Source organism: Anser anser, assembly GCF_964211835.1.
Source record: "Anser anser genome assembly, chromosome: 1".
In the NCBI taxonomy this organism is placed as follows: domain Eukaryota; kingdom Metazoa; phylum Chordata; class Aves; order Anseriformes; family Anatidae; genus Anser; species Anser anser.
Genome location: NC_139720.1, coordinates 73,642,829 through 73,668,222, shown reverse-complemented (window position 1 = coordinate 73,668,222; position 25,394 = coordinate 73,642,829). Strand labels below are relative to the sequence as shown.

The following is a 25,394-nucleotide window of genomic DNA, read 5'->3' as shown; positions in this document are numbered from 1 at the left end:
ACTCCATCAGGCTCGGTACTGTGACCACTGCCCTGGGGAGCCTGTCCCAGCCACTCTCTGGGTGCAGAGCCTTTTCCTAACACCCAGCCTGACCCTCCCTGTCCCATCTCCATGCTGTTCCCTCAGGTCCTGTCACTGTCCCCGGGGAGCAGAACTCAGCATCTGCTCCTCCGCTCGCTCCCCTCATGGGGAAGCTGCAGGCTGCCATGAGGCCTCCCCTCAGCCTGCTCTGCGCTGAACAAGTCAAGGGTCCTGAGCTGCTCCTCGCACATCTTGATCTCTTGATTTGCTCCTCCTCTCTTAGATCCCACTCTAACCCTAATACAACACTTTTATTCATATAATTAGATACAGACTTCATCTAGATTCTGAAGCCTTCTCTTCTACCCACAGAAGCTGTACTACAATCAGAGTAATGCATCACTGTGTCATGGGACATCTGTTGCAGATTGCTTTTAGGAAGTATAGATTCCCTGCACCATAACCATACCGTTACCTAACCTTTGTCTCTTTCACTGGGGGAAGTAGATTCGTGCAATAAATGTTATGATACAAGGCTTTGGTTTCAACATAGCATGATTTCCAAACACCCAAACAGCAGACACTTCACAGATAGTTTATCTTTGTAATCATGATCTTGTACCTTCTTTAACACAGCGTGCATGTCAACTACAACCAGCTCCATGTCTCCCTAAAAAATTTGAAATGGCATATTCATATTGCAACATCATTGTGATCATCATAAACAAGTTCTTTCTTTCTGCCTAGGAGAGAAAATAATTCACGCAAATTAAACTTTCACAATATTTCCCTAGGTCATCAGGAGCACATATCCTTCCCAATTCAAAATCATCCATGAATAACTGTAATGTCTCAAAATGTACCTTATCAAAATACCCAGCAGAATTAAGAGAGATGAAACTCAGACTACCTATCTATCACTTGTTAAAAGTTCCTTGTTTTTTCTCTCCTTCTTTAAGCTGATAACGTGTGAGCTGATCTTGATGAGGATATACTACAAAGAGTGACACTGCACATTTCAAAAGCTAACTTTGCTGGCTCTGGAAAAACACATTGCAAAAGAGCTATCTAGAGCAAAAATGTTCCTTGAAGTCAAAATTCCCCTTGCAGCTTACAGGAAACTTGTGCATTGTCACAGAAATGGATTAGCAATACCAGACCCTGTTTATTGTAGCTGGTGGTAAATATACAATTTCCAGGACAATGACTGTGGAAAAACACAACAAACTTTAGAGTACAGCCAAAATATTCTCCAGATGGTTTTGTGACAGACAACCATTTGCATATTGACACAAACAAGTACATACTAGACTACTCAAAAGCAACAAAATACACTTATCATAGGAAATGGTAACTTTTTTTTTTAAACGCATCTAACTTAGAAATCCAGATCCAATTTCCAAACAACTGCAACCACTTGAAGTGCAAGTTTCATGGGAAGCCAAAGGACTTCGCCTTTTAAGTGTCACTTTGTTACATGTATTATCATTATTAATATTATACACATCTCATTTTCCTCTGCTCCATTCCTTGGCTTTATTTCAGATTCCCCATTCTTTTTTTCTTTGAGTAGAAACACAACAGAATAAAATCAGGATATCAAAACAGCTAACTAAGAGTCTAAGTGGAAAGAACCATTTGAACTCTGAATACATTCATGCATGAAATATGAAAATACTTTCTCCTTCTTCCAAAGCCCTGAATTTCTCCATTAAACATGATTTATTTTAAAGATTTGTCCACAAAAAAGAAATGAACAGTTTTTTTGTTTTTGTTTTAAATGCAAACAAAAGCATCTGGAATGAAAGACTAAATCATGGTAAGGGAAAGGTTACTGGAAATGCTAACAGATCTACTGAGCCAAAACAGAGCCACAGATGATAAAAAATTTTGTAAGCTGCCATCACTACCTGACTTGGTCTACATTTTAGCCCCATTCCAATAGATAGGGATTTATAATAAATGTCACTTAAGAACACATTATAGTAGCAGACTATTAACAATATGCAAAAAATAACCCTTTGAATGCATTATATATTTCATGTGCTTCCTCCAGGTACAAAACAGGAATTTCAAATGGACTGTGGTATGTCATAAACACACAGAGAGCCTGGGAGTGGCAACCGAACAGTAAATACCTACATCACAAGGTCAAACTAGTGTTAAGAAGTCTTGAATATTTTATAAGATGCAATGCAAAAAAAAATCTATGAAATAACTCCTTCAGCAAACATGTTCTTCTTTAAAAAATAATCGTAGGTAGCAAGCAGTGAAAACAAGGAGATGCAAAACATAATCCTCTTCCGTCAGGGTGTTTATGAATCCTTACATTCATATACTTCAGGGAAAAAAAAAAGGCTAGTTTTAAAGCAAAGAGCTAACTGAAGGTAGCAACTATAGCTTTGCTCTCTGATGTTAATGAAAGCCCATGCCAATCTAGTTTCAGGTGGGGAACTTCAACTTCCCAGACATATCCTGGAAATACAATATAGCTCAGAGGAAGCAGTCTAGGAGGTTTCTGGAGAGCGTGGAAGACAGTTTCCTGATGCAGCTAGTTAGTGAGCCTACCAGGGGACGTGCCCCAGTAGACCTTCTGTTCACAAACAGAGAAGGACTGGTGGGAGATGTGGTGGTCGGGAGCTGTCTTGGGCAGAGTGACCACGAAATGGTAGTGTTCTCTACTCTTGGTGAAGTCAGGAGGGGGACCAGTAAAACTGCTGTCTTGGACTTCCGGAGGGCTGACTTTGAGCTGCTCAGGACACTGGTTGGCAGAGTCCCTTGGGAGGCAGTTCTGAAGGGCAGAGGAGTCCAGGAAAGCTGGGCACTCTTCAAGAAGGAAATCTTAATGGCTCAGGAGCAGTCTGTCACCACATGCCCAAAGACAAGCCGACGCAGAAGACCGGCCTGGCTGAACAGAGAGTTGTGGCTACACCTTAGGAAAAAAAAGAGGATTTATGACCTTTGGAAAAGAGGGTAGGCTACTCAGGAGGACTAAAAGGATGTTGTAAGGCTGTGCAGGGACAAAATTAGAAAGGCCAAAGCTCATCTGGAGCTCAATCTGGCTACTGCTGTTAAAGATAACAGAAAATGTTTTTATAAATACATAAACACAAAAAGGAGGACTAAGGAGAATCTCCATCCTTTACTGGATGCGGGGGAAAACTTAGTGATAAGAGATGAGGAAAAGGCTGAGGTGCTTAATGCCTTCTTTGCCTCAGTCTTTAGTGGCAAGACCAGTTGTTCTCTGGATACCCAGTACCCTGAGCTGGTGGAAGGGGAGCAGAATGTGGCCCTCACAATCCACGAGGAAATGGTTGGTGACCTGCTACAGCACTTGGATGTATGCAAGTCAATGGGGCCAGATGGGATCCACCCGAGGGTACTGAGAGAACTGGCAGAAGAGCTGGCCAAGCAGCTTTCCATCATTTATCAGCAGTCCTGGCTATCAGGGGAAGTCCCAGTCGACTGGCAGCTAGCAAACGTGACACCCATCTACAAGAAGGGCTGGAGGGTGGACCCAGGGAACTATAGGCCTGTTAGTTTGACTTCAGTGCCAGGGAAGCTCATGGAGCAGATTATCTTGAGTGTCATCGCAGAGCACTTGCAGGCGATCAGGCCCAGTCAGCATGGGTTTATGAAAGGCAGGTCCTGCTTGACGAACCTGATCTCCTTCCATGACAAAGTGACATGCTTAGTGGACGAGGGAAAGGCTGTGGATGTGGTCTACCTTGACTTCAGTAAGGCTTTTGATACCATTTCCCACAACATTCTCCTCAAGAAACTGGCTGCTCGGGGCTTGGACTGGCATATGCTTTGTTGGGTTAAAAACTGGCTGGATAGCCGGGCCCAAAGAGTCATGGTTAATGGAGTTAAATCCAGTTGGAGGCCGGTCACTAGTGGAGTCCCCCAGGGCTCAGTACTGGGGCCAGTTCTCTTCAATATCTTTATCAATAATCTGGATGAGGGGATTGAGTGCACCCTCAGTAAGTTTGCAGATGACACCAAGTTAGGTGCGTGTGTCGATCTGCTCGAGGGTAGGAAGGCTCTGCAGGAGGATCTGGATAGGCTGGACCGATGGGCTGAGGCCAACTGTATGAAGTTCAGTAAGGCCAAGTGCTAGGTCCTGCACCTGGGGCACAACAACCCCAAGCAGAGCTACAGGCTGGGAGATGAGTGGCTGGAAAGCTGCCTGGCAGAGAAGGACCTGGGAGTATTGGTTGATAGTTGGCTGAATATGAGCCAGCAGTGTGCTCAGGTGGCCAAGAAGGCCAAGAGCATCCTGGCTTGCATAAGAAGCAGTGTGGCCAGCAGGGCTAGGGAAGTGATTGTGCCCCTGTACTCGGCTCTGGTGAGGCCGCACCTCGAGTACTGTGTTCAGTTTTGGGCCCCTCACTACAAGAAGGACAGGGAGGTGCTCGATCATGTCCAGAGAAGGGCAACAAAGCTGGTGAGGGATCTGGAGAACAAGTCTTACAAGGAGCGGCTGAGGGAGCTGGGGTTGTTCAGCCTGGAGAAGAGGAGGCTCAGGGGAGACCTTATCACTCTCTACAGGTACCTTAAAGGAGGCTGTAGCGAGGTGGGGGTTGGTCTATTCTCCCATGTGCCTGGTGACAGGATGAATGGGAATGGGCTAAAGTTGCACCAGGGGAGGTTTAGGTTGGATATTAGGAAGAACTTCTTTACTGAAAGGGTTGTTAGGCATTGGAATGGGCTGCCCAGGGAAGTGGTTGAGTCACCATCCCTGGAGGTCTTTAAAAGACATTTAGATGTAGAGCTTAGTGATATGGTTTAGTGGAGGACTTGTTAGTGTTAGGTCAGAGGTTCGACTAGAGACCTCCAAAATCAACTAGTCCAACCTAGATGGTTCTGTGATTCAGATGCTAGCATTCAAATCTTACTCAAATTCAAAAACCAACCATGGAGAAAGAAAGAAGCGGCAGCACTTCAAAGCACCACATGGCACAGAGCAGAGCTAACATCACAGCAAAGGCTGCATTGCCCACTGATGCTTTGCTTTTGGTTATGGGCTACTTTAGCTACCCCAGGAAGCTGCCCTGTTTGCTGACAGGGAAACAAGATAAGGGGCACTTTCTCTTTTGGCATGCATTGTTCGTTTAAGTTGCAAAAACGTATCCAGCTGTTCTGTTGTTGTTGTTCTTTTGTATTGTTTTTCCCTTTTCAAGGCTTTGTACTTCTCTGTTGGTTTCTGAAACCTCCATTAGTATAACAACACATGCAATGGAAGCTACATTGACTGAAAAAAAAAAGACGAAACTGAAATGCATGCCATCCCTACCTTCATCTCATTCTGTAGGTGTTAAGATACTATTTCAAGGCATTATTCAGCCGTTTCTATTTGACACTTGCCTAGATGTCAGTAAGTGAGTAACTTGCCAAGTAAAGGCTTGTGTAACATGGGGATGCTTGCATGTTCTGCCACTGGTTGCTGGGGCACACTAAATGCTGTTTCCCACTCACAGCATAAGTGATACCAGAATTACATGTCAGAATTACTCTGCACAACCTATGTAAAATTCCTTACGCTCAGGATGCATAAGATATGAAAGGATACCCTTTCTGGCTTTTTTTTTTTTTTTTAATATATACTTTTTTTCTTTTTAGCTTTCTGGCTGTGGGACTGGACCAGAAACAAACTTCCTTTACAGACTTAGTCTGTAAATGCTCCAATACCTAAATCCAACTGAGTTTTTATTGAACACCGCTTGAATGTTACCTGGGCACACTTCAACTCTGAAAATACAAAGCAGAATATGAATAAAACACAAACTGTGATGACACTGTCCACAACCAGGGAGCTGACATGGGAGAGCTCTCAACATAAGGCTGTTTGCCTAGTAGCCGAACTGCAGATTACATAGCACACAGCAACATCGATTTGTTGGTAAGTTGTATTACAGCAACTGTAACTCACCCTCAGGGAAAGAAGTAGGATAGGGTACAACAGAAACAATAAAAAGGGCAACTGGATTCATCTTACGCTTTCTAAACTCTTTTTGTTGGCTTTCTCACCATAAAGCCCAGATTTACAGCACTACCTCAAAGTGAAAACTGCATCCATTTACCCTCCATGCATATTAGCATCCAGTTTCATCTGAGACCATGGATCAAACCACGGATGTTCCTGTTTGTTTTTGGAAGAATGTGGAATCTATCATCAGGATTTGAACCCTATTCTGACACAAATACTTCTGGCTACATGCAACGAATCAATTTCTTGAGTCAACCATTCTTAGCCAAGATTCAGAACACTTGAAAGATCAGAAAATGAAAAATAATTTAAGGAGGGTGGAATCTAGCATTAAATGCCATAAATACATATAACAATTGCTCTACAGCCTTTTGGCATATGATGAGCAGACAAGAAAAATACAGTACTTCTATTTTTACCAACAAGGAACATAACCTTTCCAGCTTCTAGTGAAAGAAGAACTTCATTGGAAAATACACATGAGCAGATGTAATTAAGTAAGTGGCTGGTGTTTTGGGCATGTAGGGCAATTGGAAGAAAGATAAGGGGTATAACAGAGTAGGGATAAACACTTCCCCTCCTTAAAGGGGGAAGTGGAAAAAGAGGTACCGCTGAGACCCAACACTTGTGCTTCTTAAATTAAAAACCTCAATTCGTATCTGCTCTCCCACCGAGCTTTCTTTTGTGTGGGAAATCTGATATCTCGATACCTTTGACATATGCATCTTTTTTCTGCAGGAAAAAAGCTGAGCTTTCTTCATAGTGTATCAGTTGTCAAGCTTTCAAGATGCCTAACATTCACATCACTGCCACATCACTACTGTTGTCCTGTTTAAGCACTGAAAGCATTTGTCAGAAATTTTCTGTAAAATTAAAATATGGAAAAGAAAATAGGAGAAATCATGAAAGAGGATTCCCAGCTAGAGAAACAAAAAAGAAGCAAAATGAAATTATCTCTCCTGCAAGTATTACTATGGATAATTATAATACCTGGAATAAAGACAAAATTATTCATAAACCTGAAGCATCAGGAAGATAAATTTCAATAAGGAAGACACTTCCATTTGAGAGACAAATGTACAGCTAGGTTAATCTCTTGACTAAAATATATAATGAAGAAAACCTGGGGGGGGGGGAGAAGCTTTCCTCTAGCACAACACCTACAGAAAATAGCCTAGTACAGTATCTGGATCACAAATTTTCTTCTGAACTGGTTCAGTTCCTAAGCACCAGTGCACATAATCTTGGGATTGGAAGGAACACATGTAGGTATCACCTTTTCACCATGGGTGCACAAAAGGGTGACTCCAATACACTTAGATGCTTACTGATGGCAAAAAAAAGCAGAGGTTGTCATCTGTGGCTGATGGTTCCTTATTCTACCATAAACAACTGTCCTTGCAGAAGGGAACACAGAATAAGTGTTGGATTTGCACCAAAACAGCTGTAGGCTTGGAGTATTGATGTGAACTGACATTGATTTCTTTCTGTAAGTCTGCCAGGCTGTAAGCACGTGAGAAACAAACCCAGTGACCATGCTGCGACCTGTGTTGTGTACGCAGTCACCTCCAGCAAACAATGGGGTGGACACAGCTGGGGATGGCAGCCTCTCAAATCCTCTCAGCATGAGTCTACTAATCACCTACCATAATGTCTTTCCACATTTATTCCAAATAGTTCTTCCCTAAAAGCCTGGATCAGGAATTGCATAGATAAGTAGCACCTATGGGAGAAACGTGTTCTAGAGCTCACAGAAAGGACAGGAAGGAAGAAGCAAATGAAAGAGGTTCTGGCCTTGAAAACCTCCACAGGGCCACAGTACAACATACAAGGCAAAGCAGAGAGCAGGGTTTAATGGCTTAGGAACCAAAGGTTCTGTTTCAATGTTTAATTTAGGTCTGATAGCAAAAGGTGGGAGGGAGAAGGCACAACACTGTTGCACAACTAAATCATGAGAGAAAAGCCTCCAGTCAAAAGGAGAAAATCATGAGGAGCAGAGTTAAGATAGCACTTCCATAGCACCTGACCATTCCTGAGGTGCTTGTTTACACACTTAGTAAACAAGTTAAGTGTTCCCAAAGGATTCTGTTTTGTACGGGATGCATGAAATCTGGGATTTGCTCACTTTTAATATTTCTTGCATAACGTTACTGAAGATGCACCTTTGGCAAAGGAAATGACTGACAAAAAAAACACCTCCATGGATTGAAGTGATCCTCATAAGCATATTAACAGAGAAACCAAACGCAGTATGTTGCCCTTTGTACGAATCAGGGATTTTATCCAAAAGGCTAGAATTCCAGGAAAAAATGAAGTCAAGAAAAACCAGAAGAGGTTTGTCTCCTCCCCTTCCACCAACTCTGTGTAGTTCAAGTAAGTCACTCAGCAGCCCTGCTTGACTCTACTCCATCTGTCAGAATGGAGGCAATACTTTCATTTAGACAGATCTGTTCATAAAAAAAATAAAAATCCTCCAAATGCTTAATCTGTAGTTAAATAAAAAACACGCCCTAAGCTATTCTTAGATTAAATAAATAAAAGAGTTCTCATTTTTGCAGATCATGAGGCAGTATAAGCATAGATAAGTCTAAGAGCATCAATGGAAACATAGGAAAAGATACTTGAGATCTATTCAGACACCAGTTATTAGCATAATTTTCATCGACTGTCTAGAGTTCTCTTTGCACGTACTGAGAGAACATCAAAAAATTCATAATTTAACCTCTTCATAAAATTCATAATCTAACCTCTTCCTGAACCAGCTCTGTGCACAAGACCTGAAGAATCCCTTACACAAGACCTGAAGAACCCCTTTAGCAGGTTGAGAAGTCCTAGTCTGCCAATTCAAACATCCCTTGCATGGAACCATCTCCATAAGAATCAGAGAAACATTTCAGTTGGAAAAGATCTTCAAGATCATCAACTCCAACCTTAAGAACTCTGCTGCCCTTCTTTGAAACTTTTCCTGTCTATAGCATTGAAAATGATCACATGCAATGGAACCGACCTGTGGCAAAACACCAGTTTGTATCAGTTCCCTTATCATTTCAAATATCTGCCCTGCTCTTTTGACTGCATTAAGCACAGGAACTATCAAGAACTATCACAGCTCCAAAACTAAGTAATGCCAGTTTCTGTGAACACGTGTTTTTCACAAGCTAAACTCAAAAGCAGAGATTCTATACAACTAGTTTTTGGACACATGCAGGTCCTTCCACAAAACTCTCTCCTCTTCTACCCTGTTCTTTATATCTTCTCAGTGCAGAGCTCATGCAGGACTAGAAGAAAGGCCTGACCCTCACTCATGGCACGGAAAAATTATCGAGATTGCAAAATTGATCTTAGGCAAAAAACAAGCCTCTCAAATCCTCTCAGCATGAGTCTGCTAATCACCTACCATGTGTCTTTTCACATTAATTCCAAATAGTTCTTGCTTAACAGCCTGAACCTAGAATCACATAGATTAGTAGTACTTACAGGAAAAAACTGTGTTCTAGATCTCACAAGAAAGACAACCAATTAAAGGCACTAAATTAATAAATTAGACTTGATTTTTTCCCAGCAAGCACAGTATCTCCAGCTTAATGCTCATCCAGAAAACAGACAGAGGCAAGACAAGACACCCATTAAAAAGGGTGTGAAATCTAGATGCAGCCAAGCAAGTATTGATTTCAAGGCAATCCCATGCCTAGAGACCATGCTACAAACCTGTTGAGTTACAAATTCAGGAAGTCATCTTGCACTGCCAGTCACCTTTAACCAAATCTGTGGCTTGATACCAACCAAACCATTGAGTTAATTTGAATGGAAAGAGGCTGAAAGAGTACAAGTTGCCTAATAAAACAAGTCATTTGTCTTTTCTTCAGCTAACAGGTAATTTTCAATATGTCCTCCCTGTCTCCAGCCGATGGACATCAAATTCCATGATTCACCCCCTAGGCATTTGTCACGGTTTTGGCTGGGATAGAGCTAATTCTCTTTGCAGAGGCCTCTGTGATGCTGCGTTTTGGATTTTTGATGAAAATACTGGTGATAACACACTGCTGTTTTGGTGCTTACAAACAGCCAAGGACTTTTCTACTTCTTGTGCTGCCCAGCCAGTGAGGAGGCTGGGGGTGCACCAGGAGTTGGGAGGGGGCACAGGCAGGACAGCTGACCCAACCTGACTAAAGGAACATCCGTACCATAAGGTGTCATGCTCAGCAATTAAAGCCGGGGTAAACAAGGAGGAAAGGGAGGACGTTCAGAGGGGTGGTGCTGGTCTACCCAAGAAACCGTTCCACATGATAAGCCCTCCTTTCTGGAAGTGGCTGAACTCCTGCCGGCTGATGGGAAGCAAGGAATGAGTTCCTTATTTTGCTTTGCTTCATGTGCAGCTTTTGCTTTACCTAGTAAACTCTTTTCATCTCAACCCATGAGTTCTTGCACTTCTGCCTTTCCAATTCTCTCCTCTCCCCCATCCTACCTGGGGTGAGTGAGCGAGTGGTTGTGTGGTGCCGTAAGGGATCTAAGGGATCATACTTAGACATCTTGTCCTGCTCAGGCTGCCAAATCCTCTTGATCACAGGCACTTCGGGTCTTAAACATAAAGGCCAAATTCATTCAAAACCTGAGATAAGTTGCATTCAAAGCCTTCTAAAATGAACGAAGTCACTGTAGAAACCACAAGTGACAGAACAAGGATACGAGTTCTATCAAAGTTTAAGGTAAATTTACCATATCACCGCCTGTCCAGAAAAAAACAGTTAAAAAAAAAAACTGTTGTCTCTCCTTTGCTGGCCAATTCCCACTGAGCAATTTATTGCTGGGAAAGTGAAATACGCGGCTGTGGTGGTTTTACTTGGGTGGCTAGCCGAGCTTCACCTCAGTTACTCTCTCACTCCACCTCCTCAAAAGGAAGGGTGAGAAAATATGATGAAAAGGGCCCAAGGGTTGAGATAAGGACAGGGAGATCGCACAGTAATTATCGTGACAGGCAAAACAGACTCAGCATAGGGAGACAGTAAGATTTATTGCCTATTACTAACAAGCTAGAGAAGTGAAAAACAAAGGAAAGAAAGCAAAAACGCCTTCCCCCCATCCACCCTCTTCTACCTCCTCCCCCCCGAGCGACACAGGGGAATGAGGGTTGAGATCAGTCTATAGCCCTTCATCTGCACCACTCCTTCTCGGTCACTCTGCCCCTGCTCCAGTACTGAGGGGTCCCTCCCACGGGATGCAGTCCTTCCCAAACTGATCTGGTGTGGGCTGCCCACAGGCAGCAGCTCTTCAAGAACTGCTCCAGATATGGGTCTGTACCAGAGTCCATCCATTAGGAGCACGCTACTCCAACACGGATCCCTCACAGGCAGCAGCTCCTGCCAGGTCACCTGCTCGGGCTCCTCTCCACACACTGCAGCTCTGGCATGGGGCCTGCTCCAGCGGGGGTCCTCCACAGGCCACAGCCTCCTTCAGTGCAGGTCCACCTAATCCACCATGGTCTCCTCCACGGGCTGCAGTGTGGAACCCTGCTCCACTGTGGTACTCCATGGCCTGCAGGGGGACAGCCTGCTTCACCATGGTCCTCACCACAGGCCGCAGGGGAACTTCTGCTCCGGCGCCTGGAGCACCTCTCCCCCTCCTTCTTCACTGACCTTGGTGCCTGCAAGGTTGTTTCTCACTCCTCTCTCTCTCCCAGCTGCTGTTCCCCAGCAGGTGTTTTTTTTTTTTTTTTCCCCCCTTTCTTAAATATGCTCTCACAGAGGCACAAACAACATCGCTTATTGGCTCAGCTCTGGCCAGCGGCAGGGCCCTTACCTAACATGGGGCAGCTTCTGGATTCTTCTCACAGAAGCCACCCCTATGGCCCCCTGCTACCAAAACCTTGCCACGTAAACCCACTACAGCAGCTCAGCACCACGGACAGGGGCCCAGCCTTGGGGCTGCAGCATGCCACTGGTGCAAGAAGGGGCAGATTTTCAGTTTGGGTTTTGGGGGCTGGAAGGACAGGAGCTGTCCTTGCACTGGGCACAAACTTACATCATAGCGCTGTGCTAGAGGGCCATAGCGATAACTTGCCTTGTGGAAAGGTGCTGTGAGGAAAACCAAACAAACAAAAACTATGGAAAAGCTGAAAATAAAACAAAAACACAGCCAAGAGTCTTCCAGCTTCACTTTGCCCAGGAACACAACTTCAGCTTCTCAAGCTCAACCGCTCCACCTCAGGAAGCCCGCCTGAGTATGTCGGGGTTGGGTGAGGCGCAGTGTGAAGGCTTGTGCACAACTTGGACACGAATACTTTGCACAGCCCTGTGATGGGAGTTACAGAGCCACCACAACACATCACCAGAGACACAAGTGACATTTATTCACGTAACTAAAAAACACAAACTAAGAAGCCTATCTATCTTTTCCTAAACATCTGCAGGTTCCGCCCTAAGGAGAGGAATTCTCCACGGCAAGCGGGCTTGGGGTCCACTTTCACCATGCAGGGGTTGTCCTTGGCTGTACACAAGCATTCCTTCCTCATGTAGGGGTTCTCCCACCCAGGCAGATGAGCGATGAGCCGCCTCCACCACAGAGACCTCTTGGATGGCCAGATATCCTTGGTGCCCCTCAGGGGCTCCTCCACTAAACTCATGCTGAGACCTGATGTGCCTGGCAGGCAGGGATGCTTGGCCATGGCCTCCCTCTGCTTCCACTCGCATTCCTCCTGCCAGTCCCTGGTGGGCTGCAGGACCTGCACACACCTGGGAGGGCTGCTCCTCTTCCCTCCTCTGTGCAGCATGGCCACTTGGCCACTCACCGCCACGCACTCCTCGAGGAGTGTGCAAGGCCTGGAAGTGCTCCCACTGCTCACAACCTGCAGCCGCAGAGCTATCCCTCCTGTCACCTCTGTGGTTGTCTGTCACAGGAGTGTGGGTCACAGCTTGTGCCTCCCAGCCTCACAGCCCCTGCCACTGTGACACAGCATCCCCGCAGCAACGTGCTGGGGAGCAGTACTTACTGGGATCCACCATGGGGACACAGCCCCAGTCTGCTTCCCAGCGCTGCACAGCTGGTCCTGACACACACCCCTGGTTGACCTTCACATGGTGACTGCCAAAAACAAAGGCAGAAACACAAGAGGTAAGATGGAACAAACCTCCCTAAGGCTTTGGAGGTGAGTGTAGTCTTTGCTCTCCAGAAGCTGTCACATTCAGTTCTGTTTTCCCAACTTCTGTCATGGCCCTTGAACAAGTACCTTCTACAATTTCATACACCATTTCTACTTTTGCAACAAGCCCTTGGAAGATGCCCAGGAAGACACATGGGGGATCAGCGCAGCTGGTCTGGGCACCCACTCACACAAGGGATTCAGCAGGCTCCAGAGAGGAACTGTCAATGCCCTATTTCCCAAGAAAGGAAGAACCCCACAGTGCTCATTATCCCCATCCCCTTCCTGAAACTGTCCTAGGCTGCAAAGAGGAGCACTGATCTCGGGCTGCCTCCCAGTATTAGATATCATTACAGCACTGTTTTCATTACGACTCGTTTGTGTAACTCTGAACTGATTAACAAGAAGTTTGGCTGTGGAACTGAATTATCAGAACCTCGTAATTAAAAACAAGGAGAGCCAGCGCTAATCTTACACGTATACGCAGAGTTCCTGATAGATGCCTGTGCTGGGTCTGGCTGGGATAGAATTAACTTCCCCCACAGCACCCCATACAGGAGTGCACTTGCAGCTCAAACAGCCCTGATACTGCACCAGTGTTTTGTCTATCACTGAGCTGTGCCCCACAGCACCGAGACTCCCTCCAAACCCCAAAGACAGCAGGCTAGGGATGGGCCAGAGGGGTGGGGAGGGGACATCACCAAAACTGACCAAAGGCATATCCCATACCGTGTGGTGTCACACTCAGCAATAAAAGCTGAGGAAGGGGAACAAGGCTCATCAAAATGTCTGTCTTCCCCAACAACCCCTATGTGTACTGAGCCCCTACTTTGGTTTGCTGTTAATGTTGTTCTGCAATCCTGTTTCATGTGACCTGTGCCATGTTCTATCTTTTGCTATGTACCACATTGCAGAGCTTGTTGAAGGCTGTTTGTTTCCTTCAGCTCACTGTGCTGTAAAGCACTGGCCTTTAGCCTTGTCTGGTGTTCATGCCCAGCATTGCTATCATCTCCATACTTTGGGAACCATCTCTTGGAGAGAATGAACAGCTACACTCTTTTTTCCCTCCTTCAGGAACCAACTGGTGGAGGATATTAGGAATGGTACCTCCTCCTTTCTCTCTGGGCTAATTACAGCAGCTTTTCAGTACTTTGAACATCCTTGGGTAACCAACATAATGCTATTGCTAGGTCTCCGGAACATGTTTTTTTTTTTTACCCCTAAGGATAAGAATACCACACCAGGATGCTGTCCCAAGGCAGCATGGTGGTGAGTGGCAAGGTGTCGGGGACGGTATGGTCAGGTACCTGTTACAGTGGTCTCCTCAGATGGCTTTGAACTTCATCCCTGAACAAGTGTGGAACCCTAAAAACCTGACAATGTTGGAAAGATGTATGCCCTGATCCTGGCAATACCAGAGACTTACAGCTTGCTGTGCTGGGGCCTGGCTTGCACCTATCAAATGGTGGTTAACACAATTCAGCACCCTCAAGGGGAAGAGGTCTCTGACAACCAGCTAACACAGTAGCTAAACCGGAGGGCCAACTGTATAGGTATCAGCAGGCTGGAGATAGGCAAGGGGTGGGGAGGGGACATTACTGGGGCAGATGACCTAAACACACCAAAGGGATATCCCATACCGTGTGGTGTCACACTCAGCAATAAAAGCTGGGGAAAGGGATGGAGGCTCATTATTAAAATGTCTGTCTTCCCAACAACCCCTGCATGTACTGAGCCCCTGCTTCACAAGATGCAGCTGGACATCACTCATTGAAGGGAAGTAGAGAATAATTGTTCTCTCTCTTCGCATCTGCAGAGCCTTTGCTTCATTTTACTTTCTTTTCCCTAAATTAAATTTAATTTCCCTAATTAAATTATCCTTACCTCAAACTGTGAGCCTTTTTCTTTCCCATCATATTCCCCGCCACACACCTTTGAGGAGGGGGGGGTGAGAGCGCAGAACCAAGGATGCAGATGAAGTCTGGTGCAAGCAGTCCACGTGGCAGATGTTTTTATGGAGCACTCTGCAGGCTGGCAGCAAAGAACTGGAGTGATGGAGTGGAACCAACGCTGGATTTTGTGACCGGCCAACTTCAGCAATATGAAGAAAAGCTCTCTCTCCTCCGATGGGCCTGCTTCTCAGCTGGGGAGAAACTGTCACAACAGGTCCAACATCCTGAAGAACACATCTTCCTCCTTACCCACAGAGACCAGTATCTCAGTTATTAAGAGTAAGCATTTTTCTACTCAAGGGACAGAGGACCATGGCTGCACAGCACACAGCACCCTGTGGTTTTATCCGTGTGACCATGGAGAGGACACAAAGAAGTGGGATGGCAAGCCTATCTCAACCCTAGCCACTGGGGTACATGACATGCAGGGAAAAAAAGCAGCCCGAATTTGTTCTCCTAGAAAAATTACTGCTCCAGTTTCTGTTGGGCAGTCCCCCAGAGGGATTAGAAGGGCTGATGTTATTCCTGACCCTAACAAAGAGACTTCTGCTTTGCATTTGGAAGAACTGAGTGATGGATACTGTGATCAGGACTAGAGGGCCTTGCCTCTTGCCAGGCAGAGGAAAGGAACAACTGGATGTACGGGACTGTGTGGATCCGATGGCATGGCACATCGGACCCACAGAAGTACAAGTCTCTAGTGGACAATGGTGCACCCTAAGGTCATCATGCTATGAAAGGGCAGAACCCATCTGTGTTTCTGGAGCGACAGGGGGATCCCAACAGCTCGTTATATTGAAGGCCAAAGTGAGCCTCATTGGGAACAAGTGGCAAGAGTACCAATTGGGACTGGCCTCCTTTAACAGAGGCAACCGCAATTCCACTGGATGCAATCAATCACTTCAAACCCGGTGGAAGAGGGACAAGTGGTTACACATTTCCTACTGCTGCTTTCCAGGATCTGCCAGCAGCAGCCTCAGACTTCCCAAGAAGTCTCTGAAGACCACTTGGTAACTTACAAAGCATGCTGGCACTACTGACTGCAGGAACCTGTCTGGAACAGGACAAGCATATCCTACATATATACACAGATCATTTTTGTTCTAAGCCATATCATTCATGCCTGTCAAAGTCTGCCAGTACTGAAATTTATGGCATTTAATGTCTCCATTTTCATAATTAATACTCCTGCACTATCTAAGAGACTATTGTGGTAGAGGAGGTAATACCACGAGATCATATTTCAGAAGAATTCCGGTCTTATAAAACTACCTAGTAGGGTTGTTTCTTATGTTTTCAAGTACTTACCTTCCCTATCATCTTCTCCCTACTGCATGCTTCTAGTTAACATCACACTATCAAGGCAGAAGGAAAGAGTTACTACAACAGCAGTTTGTAAGAAAATAGAGATTTCCTACACCTGGCTGCAATCATGAAAACACACAAAACCCGGTATTATCCAAATACAGTTTGTTTTTAAGTAGAAACATTGGCAGCAGCTTTCTGAGTAAACACTTGGTAATTTCATCCAAAAGCTGTAATTCTCACTTGCCTTCCCAACCACAAGCCTGCTCACTTCCAGAAGCTGATGACCAACGCTTCACCCCATCCTGGGGCCAAGATTTCAAAAACCTCTTTGACACTGGATCTGTCAACTGGGTGGTCAACTTGGCACACATACGTAGGAAAACAGGTTTACAGAAGCAGGAAACTGGATATTTGGGGGGGGGGGGGGGGGGGGGGGGCCAAAAAAAACACACCCAAGAACAAAACAGTGGGGGGAAAAAAAAAAAATCAAGCCTCCTTAGGGTGGCTTTCCTAAAGCCTTCATAACAAAGCAAAGTGGTATTGAATGTTATGCCCAACTAATTGAATGCCCTTGCTAATGCCTAGATATTTTAGTTCATTTGGCAGATCTACCTTTAGCCTTCCTATTATTGACACAGACTTCTCAGATAAAACTTTTACCTGTTCAGCTAAAAATGAAGAGTCTCTGCCACTTACACCCCCTAGGAAGCCTCCTCTGACTGCAAAGGTAGGCCCCTCTCTTTAAACACACCACATCCATACAAAGAAGGAAAAGGTTTCCTCCACCAGCATATCACCTCACTGTGAGACTGCCCAAAGGGGCAAGAGATCAGCCTCTGGGTGGCCTGTCGGCACTGGCAGAAGAGCGTATCTGGGGACCATCAATCCCCATTACAGCACACCAGCCTTTTGTGCTACAGCCAACTTGTAAATGTGAGGAAAGATATTGCTCCTTGAAAGCCCCGAGTACAGCACCCTACAACCTCAGATAAACAGCAACTACCACGAAGCTGCTATTAGGTTTAATTAATGGAATTTTAACCTACCATTAACAAGTTAGCTGCGGAAAACATGCCATCTCTTTCCATTGCTCTTTTCCATTAGCATCACCATTCTAATTTCTCCTTCAGGCCTTTGCACAACTACTAATTCCTATGGAACTGGCAGGCCTGCACAAGTGTACGAAACTGGAGTCCAGGGAATATGATACTGGACTAAACAGTTAAGAGACTTGCTAGCCTTTTCTCTGACCCATAACGTGACTGTGGTTAGACACTTCTGCTCTGTTTCTTCTGCCTTCTCTCCCACTCTGGGTCTCTCTCCCAGCCACCACATCTCCTTAGCACCCACACAGCCACTCTCACTGGATTTAAAAATAGTTAAGAAACACGGTTTATAAAACAAAAAGCAGTTGCAACGTTCATCTGTTGAGAAATCACTACCTCTATCTCATGACAGTTACAAGGTCTCAAGTAGGAGCATGTGAGTTGAGAAAGAAAGGTCTTACTTAGAAAATTCCTGAGCAAAAGCACAAGAGGGCAATGTCTTTTTCTGCCTTTCCCTACCATTGGCCAATAGCTACCTTACAAACACCCTGCCATGGGATTTTGATCACAGAGTTCACTGCCTTTCTATGCTGTCACAACAGTTCTCTAATAAAGAATCTATACCTTAATATTCTTCCAATCAATCATAGCACTGCAGCATAGACCGTACATTTGAAGAGATGCATAAAGGCTTCAGACAGTCACAGAAATCCAGATTCCACCCCCAAGCCCGTGTGTGTTTTGTAAGTTTCAGAAAATACCCTAAACTTCAGGCTTAAGAGACAGCGACAACCAAGTACAAGCTCAGCGTTACATTTTTAATTGCTGCGTTTCTCACAGCATTTTGCTGCAGAAACATTTGTGACTTACTTTAAAGTTTCTTGCCAAGAAACTAGGAAGAGGAACATGCCTATGCTTCCCTTTTGCCTGTTTCAAAACACCCCAAGACAGGAATTTGAGCCCGTAGTTTTCTTCACCTCAGGCATGTACATAGGAATACAGAATAATTCAGGCCAGAAAACTCACAATTCAAGTTTTGACCCCCCCCCCCCCGCAAAAAAAAACCAAACAAACCACAAAACAACAACAGCCTCATGTTTATGGGTTTTTTTAATAAAGCAAAATTATGTATTATTTACAGGCATTGTTCTTGCTCAGACAGGAAATACAGCCTTTAAATCCCTGAATGCTGCAGTATACAACCTGTTAGCCCTCTGCTTTCTGCCACACCAGGCAGCTCAGAGCCACAGAGGACCATCCACGCCGGACAAACAGCACACTCCACCACTATTCCCCTCCTCCAGGGTGCTGCTGATGGAGAGGGCTCGCAGATCCCAGCCACGCTTTGAACCTACGATACTGGAAGAACTGTCAACCACAGGAGAGTTTTCCCTCTGAGGCAATGACTTATCACCCCATAACAGATGTGGAACACAAGCACAGAGAGTGCCCCAAAATTACACGCAAAATCCACACATGCATGGAAACTAAACCCATATCTCTGAAGTTCTGTGTTAATTTTTGGTGCAGCCTTGTTCTATGCAGGGTTACAGACCTCAGTTGGGATCTAGTCTAGAGAATGGCTCATTCCTCCCCCTCTTTAGGTAGGGTCAGAAACATCCAGTAAAAACAAAGATAATGATAAAACCTCAGGTTGCTTGAGGACTCAGAGTCCCAAGCAAACATCAGGTGGATGACAGCCTTCTACCCCTAGTGACACTGGAAAAACATTTCTGGCTATAAAATATTGCTGGCTGAAGACAATGCTCCTGGCCACGCTAGCCAGTGGCACGGACTGCCCTGCACAGAGCAGAGCACAGCTTCCAGAGAAGGGACAGATGTCTGCTCTGGGTGCCAGGCCTACCTTCCAGTATCACCGACAAAGCCAAACCAGGAGGCCTCAGTGCAGAACACGGTGAGCCACCAGACAGGATTCCAAGCAACGCCAAAGCTTTCAATCGCTTCATATTGGAGCCACCTAGAATTGTTAATTTTTAAATAAATGCAAACCCACAAAATTGAAGGAACAGCAAAGAATGTACTTTGGATCTCACATTTTGTCTTTTTTTTTTTTTATTTTAAATGTTAGGATCAACTGCTTTTTCACTGACTTCTAGGAGCAGCCAGGAGCAAGGAAACACAGAACAGGTACTAAATCCATCCTTCTTCTGCAATTTGTTTTTTTAAATCTTGTCATAGGAACAATGTGTGGAATTATACATATGTATACACATACATCTCAACAAATGAACTAGCCTGACAGTTGTTGAATAGAAGTAAAACGTTTCACAACAGTTATTCTGATCCTGCAACATTTTAAAGACACCTTCATTCACAAGCACCTCATGCACATCTTTCCATCCATTACTTTTTTAATTGAAAGCAAAAAAAAATGCTGCCTATGAACCATTCCCATATGAATATCTAACTAGTCAGACCAAACAATGCAGCACTATGTAATCTGTACTTATAGGATCGAAAGATAAAGAGGATGAAATTAGTTCACATATTTATTGCTAGCCTTTTCTCTGACCCATAACGTGACACAATTTATTCACATAAAACATGGCCTGTTAACAATTCACATGGTGCTTTGACTACAGAGTTTAACCACCCTTGTTATGAAAACACAGGTCACACATTCAGATCTTCATTATTTACACAGAATTAAGCTTCCCATTAAAACCAAGCAAAAAAGAATTTAAGCATTTCTATGAAGTGTATAAAGCTTTGTATTATGATTATTTAGAAAGCTGTGTGGGTTTACATAGAGCTTTTATCTCAACGACACGCCACGATGAGCTTGCTGCTTTGTTTTGGGAAAGATGGGTGCAGGCAGCAACTGAACAGGAATGACACTTAGGAGGGAAAAAATTTATCTCCTTAAAACTGATTACTTAAAGTCACACCAAACACCCTGTGAATTGCAGAGCACTGCCATTTACAGAAATTTAAAACCACCTCCAAAGGCCCTTTAAAGCAGGTTAGTGAACATGCTCTTTACTAGAAATATAACATTGTTAGGCATTCAAGAACTGCTGTATTTGTTCTCTGAACAGACAGACAAGCAAACGAACATGTTTCTGGTGAAATCTTTCACGTCCCTTAGACTACTGTAAATCCATTTCGAAACATTTCCCTCACCGTGAGGGTGTTTCAGCATCTACATGCCATTAAATCAAACTCTTCACAGTACAAAACCAGCTCTAGCTTCACTGGTATTTTAATCCATCTCTCAAGTACCAGCTGATTAGATGGAGCTCTGTGGGACAGACCCCAGAAGTCCCAATGTGGGAGTACTGCCATGGGGGTCAACAAGCCCCACGGTTGATGATAACATCGGACTCTTAACGATGAGGCCATGAAGAATGTAAAGAGTTTAGAAGGAACAAAGAAGGGTGAATCAGGAGACACCTTGCTGTCTCAAACTACTTGTTCTCCAACCCTTAAGACATGGAAGTTTCTAAATGTTTGCTGTTGCCAGGCAAAGTTGTTAACCAATGAATAGTTAGTGGAAAAGTACTGCTGTAGAGCTAATGGTATAAGACGGGAACCTGTCCTCAGTAAAGTAGTTAGCTGAAGTTATGTCCTCAATAATAGAAGTTGAAGTTATTGTCATCAATAAAGTAAGTTGAAGTTATTGATCTTAAAAGAACCCTGGTGTCCGTGTGGTCATTACGCCACATCCCAACACACTTTTCCTCTTTTACCCATACTTGGTAGTTAGATATACAGAGACTGTAGTTAGATATACAGAGACTGGAGCTAAAACTACCTGTATTATTTCCAAATACAGATAACTGGAAGTAATGCACTCTCCACACCCATCTTATCAAGAGAAGCACCACCCAAGCATACAAAGGCTTAGCACTGCTTATCTTTCTACAGAAGACCTGACACTCCGTAGCCAAAATGGACTGATAAAGCTGCCGCAATGCTTAATGCAAGCCTCCTGAAACTGAGAATCCAGCTGTGGAGGAGGCCTCTGGCAATTATCGATATAGGGCCTCTCTTCTCCGTGTGGTAGCTCATGAAAAGCTAGGTCACAATTGAGCTGTAAAGATTTTCATCACCCAAAAACTGACATCAAAGCCAGGGGCAGTCTCAGCAAGGCTGAGTGAGCATGTTATGGTTAAAGGGGGAAAGACAGAGTCCAACAATGCAATTTCCCATGAAGGATACCAGACAGTACAATAGATTGGGTGGCCTCAAACATAGTTCTAGAACACCTGGAAAGTTACAGTTCTCCTACCCTTGTTTAATCTTTAACTTCACATTTGAAAAGGAAAATAAAGAATACTGTTCTCAGGGTTCAACTTCTGTGTTGAACCAGCACACTGAGAGACCAAGCAAAACCAAACAACACGAACCTCAGTTTTAAAACCTTCTAAAGCAGGTTGGCAGAAAACCCTATAAATCCTTACATGCAGTATTCATCCTTTAAATGGTAAGAATTCAGAGGAAAAACCACTCAGGACTGTTGCTGCATCTTAGCAACATCAGTCAACAGAACTGCTGCAGCATGCTCAGGTTACCACAACTCCTTTAAAAGAGCAGCACAATGGTACTCTCTTTGCATACTTTCACTTCATGATAATATCATTGTGCTGATACCCTGCTCCTATTTATCCCATTCACAAGGGTAACTAGATGCAGCAATAATCATTCAGTTAATTGCAGGGGTTTGCTTTTCCACAGGTGTAGCCTAAATTTAACACGGTGTATTTGAACTATTGCCAAGTTTGCATCCTTTGAGTTTTTCTATTGATGAGTTCATTCTGAACACAGAAGATGAGGAGGGAGACCCACATGTTTCATCCTTTCATCCTTCAGGAAATACGGTTTTTCATTTCTTTGGAAAGAATCCTAACATATACTGTTAAATCCTTAGAAGATCCAGTTTGCCATTACAGTTCAAGACGTACTTCAATCACGAAACCAGACCTCCCATCCATTTTAAAGGTCAAAACAGAACCCAGACTTCAAAATAGATTTGCAACCAGTAGTCCCTTTAAAGATTAATGCAGTATACTGCTAGAACAACAAAACTGAAGAGTTATTAACTACAACTACATCCATAGAGATCGGGATTTTAAAACTACTCCTGTTGTCAGGCTTCCAGACTGGTAATTCAGCTCTACGAGACTCATCTTCAAAAAAAAAAAAAAAAAGGAGAAAGAGAGAGCAGCCAGCAACAAACAGCAGCATGCATGCCTCTTGTTTTAAAAACTAAACTGCCTATTTAGCTGGGGCAACAGAGATCTAAAGGATATTTTGGTTTTAGCTGTTTTTTGCTTTGTTTTTAACTTTTTTTTGTTGTTGTTTCAATCTGCCTCCTTACTACAACATCTCCAGTCTGACTCTTATAAATTGAACATTTATATTCTTGAGCAGGACATGGAAATCCCTAAACCATCTCCATTAAAAAAAGAATAAACTAATAACCCAGCTGGTCAAAAATATGTAAAACCCATAACAGAAAGATAACATCATATTATTGATCTGGGATGATGTCTGTCAAGTTCCTGCCAGAAGCTAGCTTTCATAGTTAAGTTACAAATCCCTTGAAAACACTGGTGTGCAATGGAAAGCCTGACAGGCCATTAGCTCCAACAGTGTCAGCAGGGTTCTAATAAACCAGCAAAATAGAAATTTAAATTAATAACTAAAAAAAAAAATTAAGAAAATGATTATTTACTCTGGGGGGCTGCAGCCCTGAGGTCGTATCCCAGACTGCCGTTCTCCACAGCACAGTAGTCAGTAGGAAACAGATGCAATCAGCTTCCTGAGAGTCCAGAAGTTGTCTTATATCGCTGTCATAAGGTGATACTTTAAAAAGTAGATGAGAAGGAAGCAGACATTATAGGCTTGATCCTAAGTTAATATTCTTAAGTATCCTGTCCTTCAGTGAAAGTACACTTCCCTGCATCCGCCTTCCCCCACTTTGTCCTCACTGATGCATTACAGCAAGAGATGCTACCTTAAAGACCAGTGCTACATCCTGGTTTATAAGATTACTCACTCCAGCCCTGAAGCAAGCACACAGAGCTACCCTCCACCAGATTTGCACATGCCTGATGTACTGGGAGTATAAAAAGCACTCCTCACACAGATGCTGGTTGCTGAGGCCCGTTGCAGATGAGCACTGCTGGCTCCTCTTATGTGGCTGGCCCTGCTCCTTGCTGCAATAGAGCGCGAGGGGATCCCTCACACGATCTAGAGAGCACATCCCTCACCTCTTTGGTCCTGCACGCAGGGCTGCTGGACAAACAGACACCCCTTCCCACCCCAGCACCAACACGATGGGGTCTCAGAGGGGGCTCCACCATGGTCTACAGCTTTTCCACCAGCATCCGTGCCCAAGCAGTACTACAGGTCAGGTCAGATGTACACAGGCACGCTTGACTTCAGAATTCTCTCCTAGCTAGTTTTCCCATATAAGCAAGAAAAAAAAAAGCAGCTTTAAACTTATCTTCCCCTTCTACCTTAAAAAAATAATTATACATGTTTTCTCATTGAAATATGCTTGCTGTTTGCTCAAATTTCTCCAGTGGATCTGAGGTTCAATACCCTGGGTAAGCTGGTTACATCATTGACTTCAAAATATACTTACTTAACTCAGATTCAAATAATCTATTTTAATCTTGCATTGCATTCGTACTTCCTAGAACCTTTCCTAGAAGGAAAAACAGATTCTTCCTGGCTGGAACACTGAGATATTTTTACTCATTAGGAAGCTACTCCATGCACTTCTTTTTTCTATTTTTCTTTTAATTTTACTATTTTTAAGTTACTTACAGTAACATACTTTTTCAGAATTTGAATATTCATCCTTATTGAACATTTTCCATTCTTAGCTGCAAAAGGTGTTATCAACAGGACAAAAGCACTTGTACAAATATTAAGGTACAATTAATAAAAGAATATTTTAAACTGAAAAAAACTTCTAAATGTGTTGAATAAAGTTTAGCAATACATATGTATAATAAATTAACCCATTACAGGGGAACTTATCTGTAAGTTAGTCAATTTGACTGTTTGCATGTGTCCCTCAAGCTTTCAGAAGAACAGAAGCGATTTACATACCTTCTTGTTTTTCACACATCAAAAGAAAACAAAGCTTCCCAGCTTTTGTAGTCTCTCAGCTTTGAGGGGACAAGTCACCAAACTAGCACCAGTTACAAACATGAATGAAGAATGTATTTTCTTTCTGCATCCAAGTTACTCCTGTCAAACAAGTTCTGTAGTGCAGCAAATCCTCAGCAGATATTTCTACCTACTCAGCGGGTACACTTTCTTCAGAGGTCCAGAAACAAATGTATCCTGTTTGAATATTATAATTTAATTAAAATAGTTACCACACTATGATGAAGTTAAGGCCTGAATTTAGTACTTTCAAGTCTGAATTATTTGTAATTCTTTTTAATTCTTGTTTTAACCCAGTTGGCTTTCCAAACATTTATTTTGCCGTGCTTCATCCTTCTGCCTACGTTTTCCCACTGAGGTCTTCACGTTCCTGTCATATTTTCACAATGCTCATGTGCACGAGCACTTAGCATATGCCCCCGTCCTTTCCTTTTCTCCAGAAGGCCAGTGACCTACTTATTTCCAGGATTTACTCATCAAGATCATTTGGCACATGAATCATCCCACTGCCTTTACTCACATGACAAGCTTTGAGGAGCACTGCTGCACAAACAAGTCCATGCAATCCTCAGGCTTTAAGGATAAAGGTTCCTCTTTCTGCTGTCCCTCTGCCAACAACATATCCCTCTGCCCTCCCCTTATCAACAGCAGGTCAGAGAAACAGAGCATCTCCTCTACCTACAGGAAGCCAAAGGGAAGAAGCACTTCATTATTGATAGGACTATTGGGCTTTCTGCAGGGTCTGGCCTCTTGACTGGCACCTGTAAACACTAGAATTGCAGATCCCCAGTGCACGG

At 43.9% G+C, this 25,394-nt stretch overlaps 1 protein-coding gene across 4 annotated transcripts in view; it reads right to left on the bottom strand.

Annotated features, from left to right (window-relative positions):
* Positions 1 to 25,394, bottom strand: part of KIAA0930 — a 76,171-nt gene that overhangs the window by 47,156 nt on the left and 3,621 nt on the right. The window contains exon 1 of one of the 4 annotated variants that reach the window (XM_083846192.1): positions 15,078 to 15,452. The exons of the other annotated variants lie outside the window; for them this stretch is intronic. The gene's annotated coding sequence lies outside the window, so the exon portion shown is untranslated. Of the gene's footprint in view, positions 1 to 15,077; positions 15,453 to 25,394 lie in introns of those variants that run through there. 4 annotated transcript variants of the gene reach the window in all.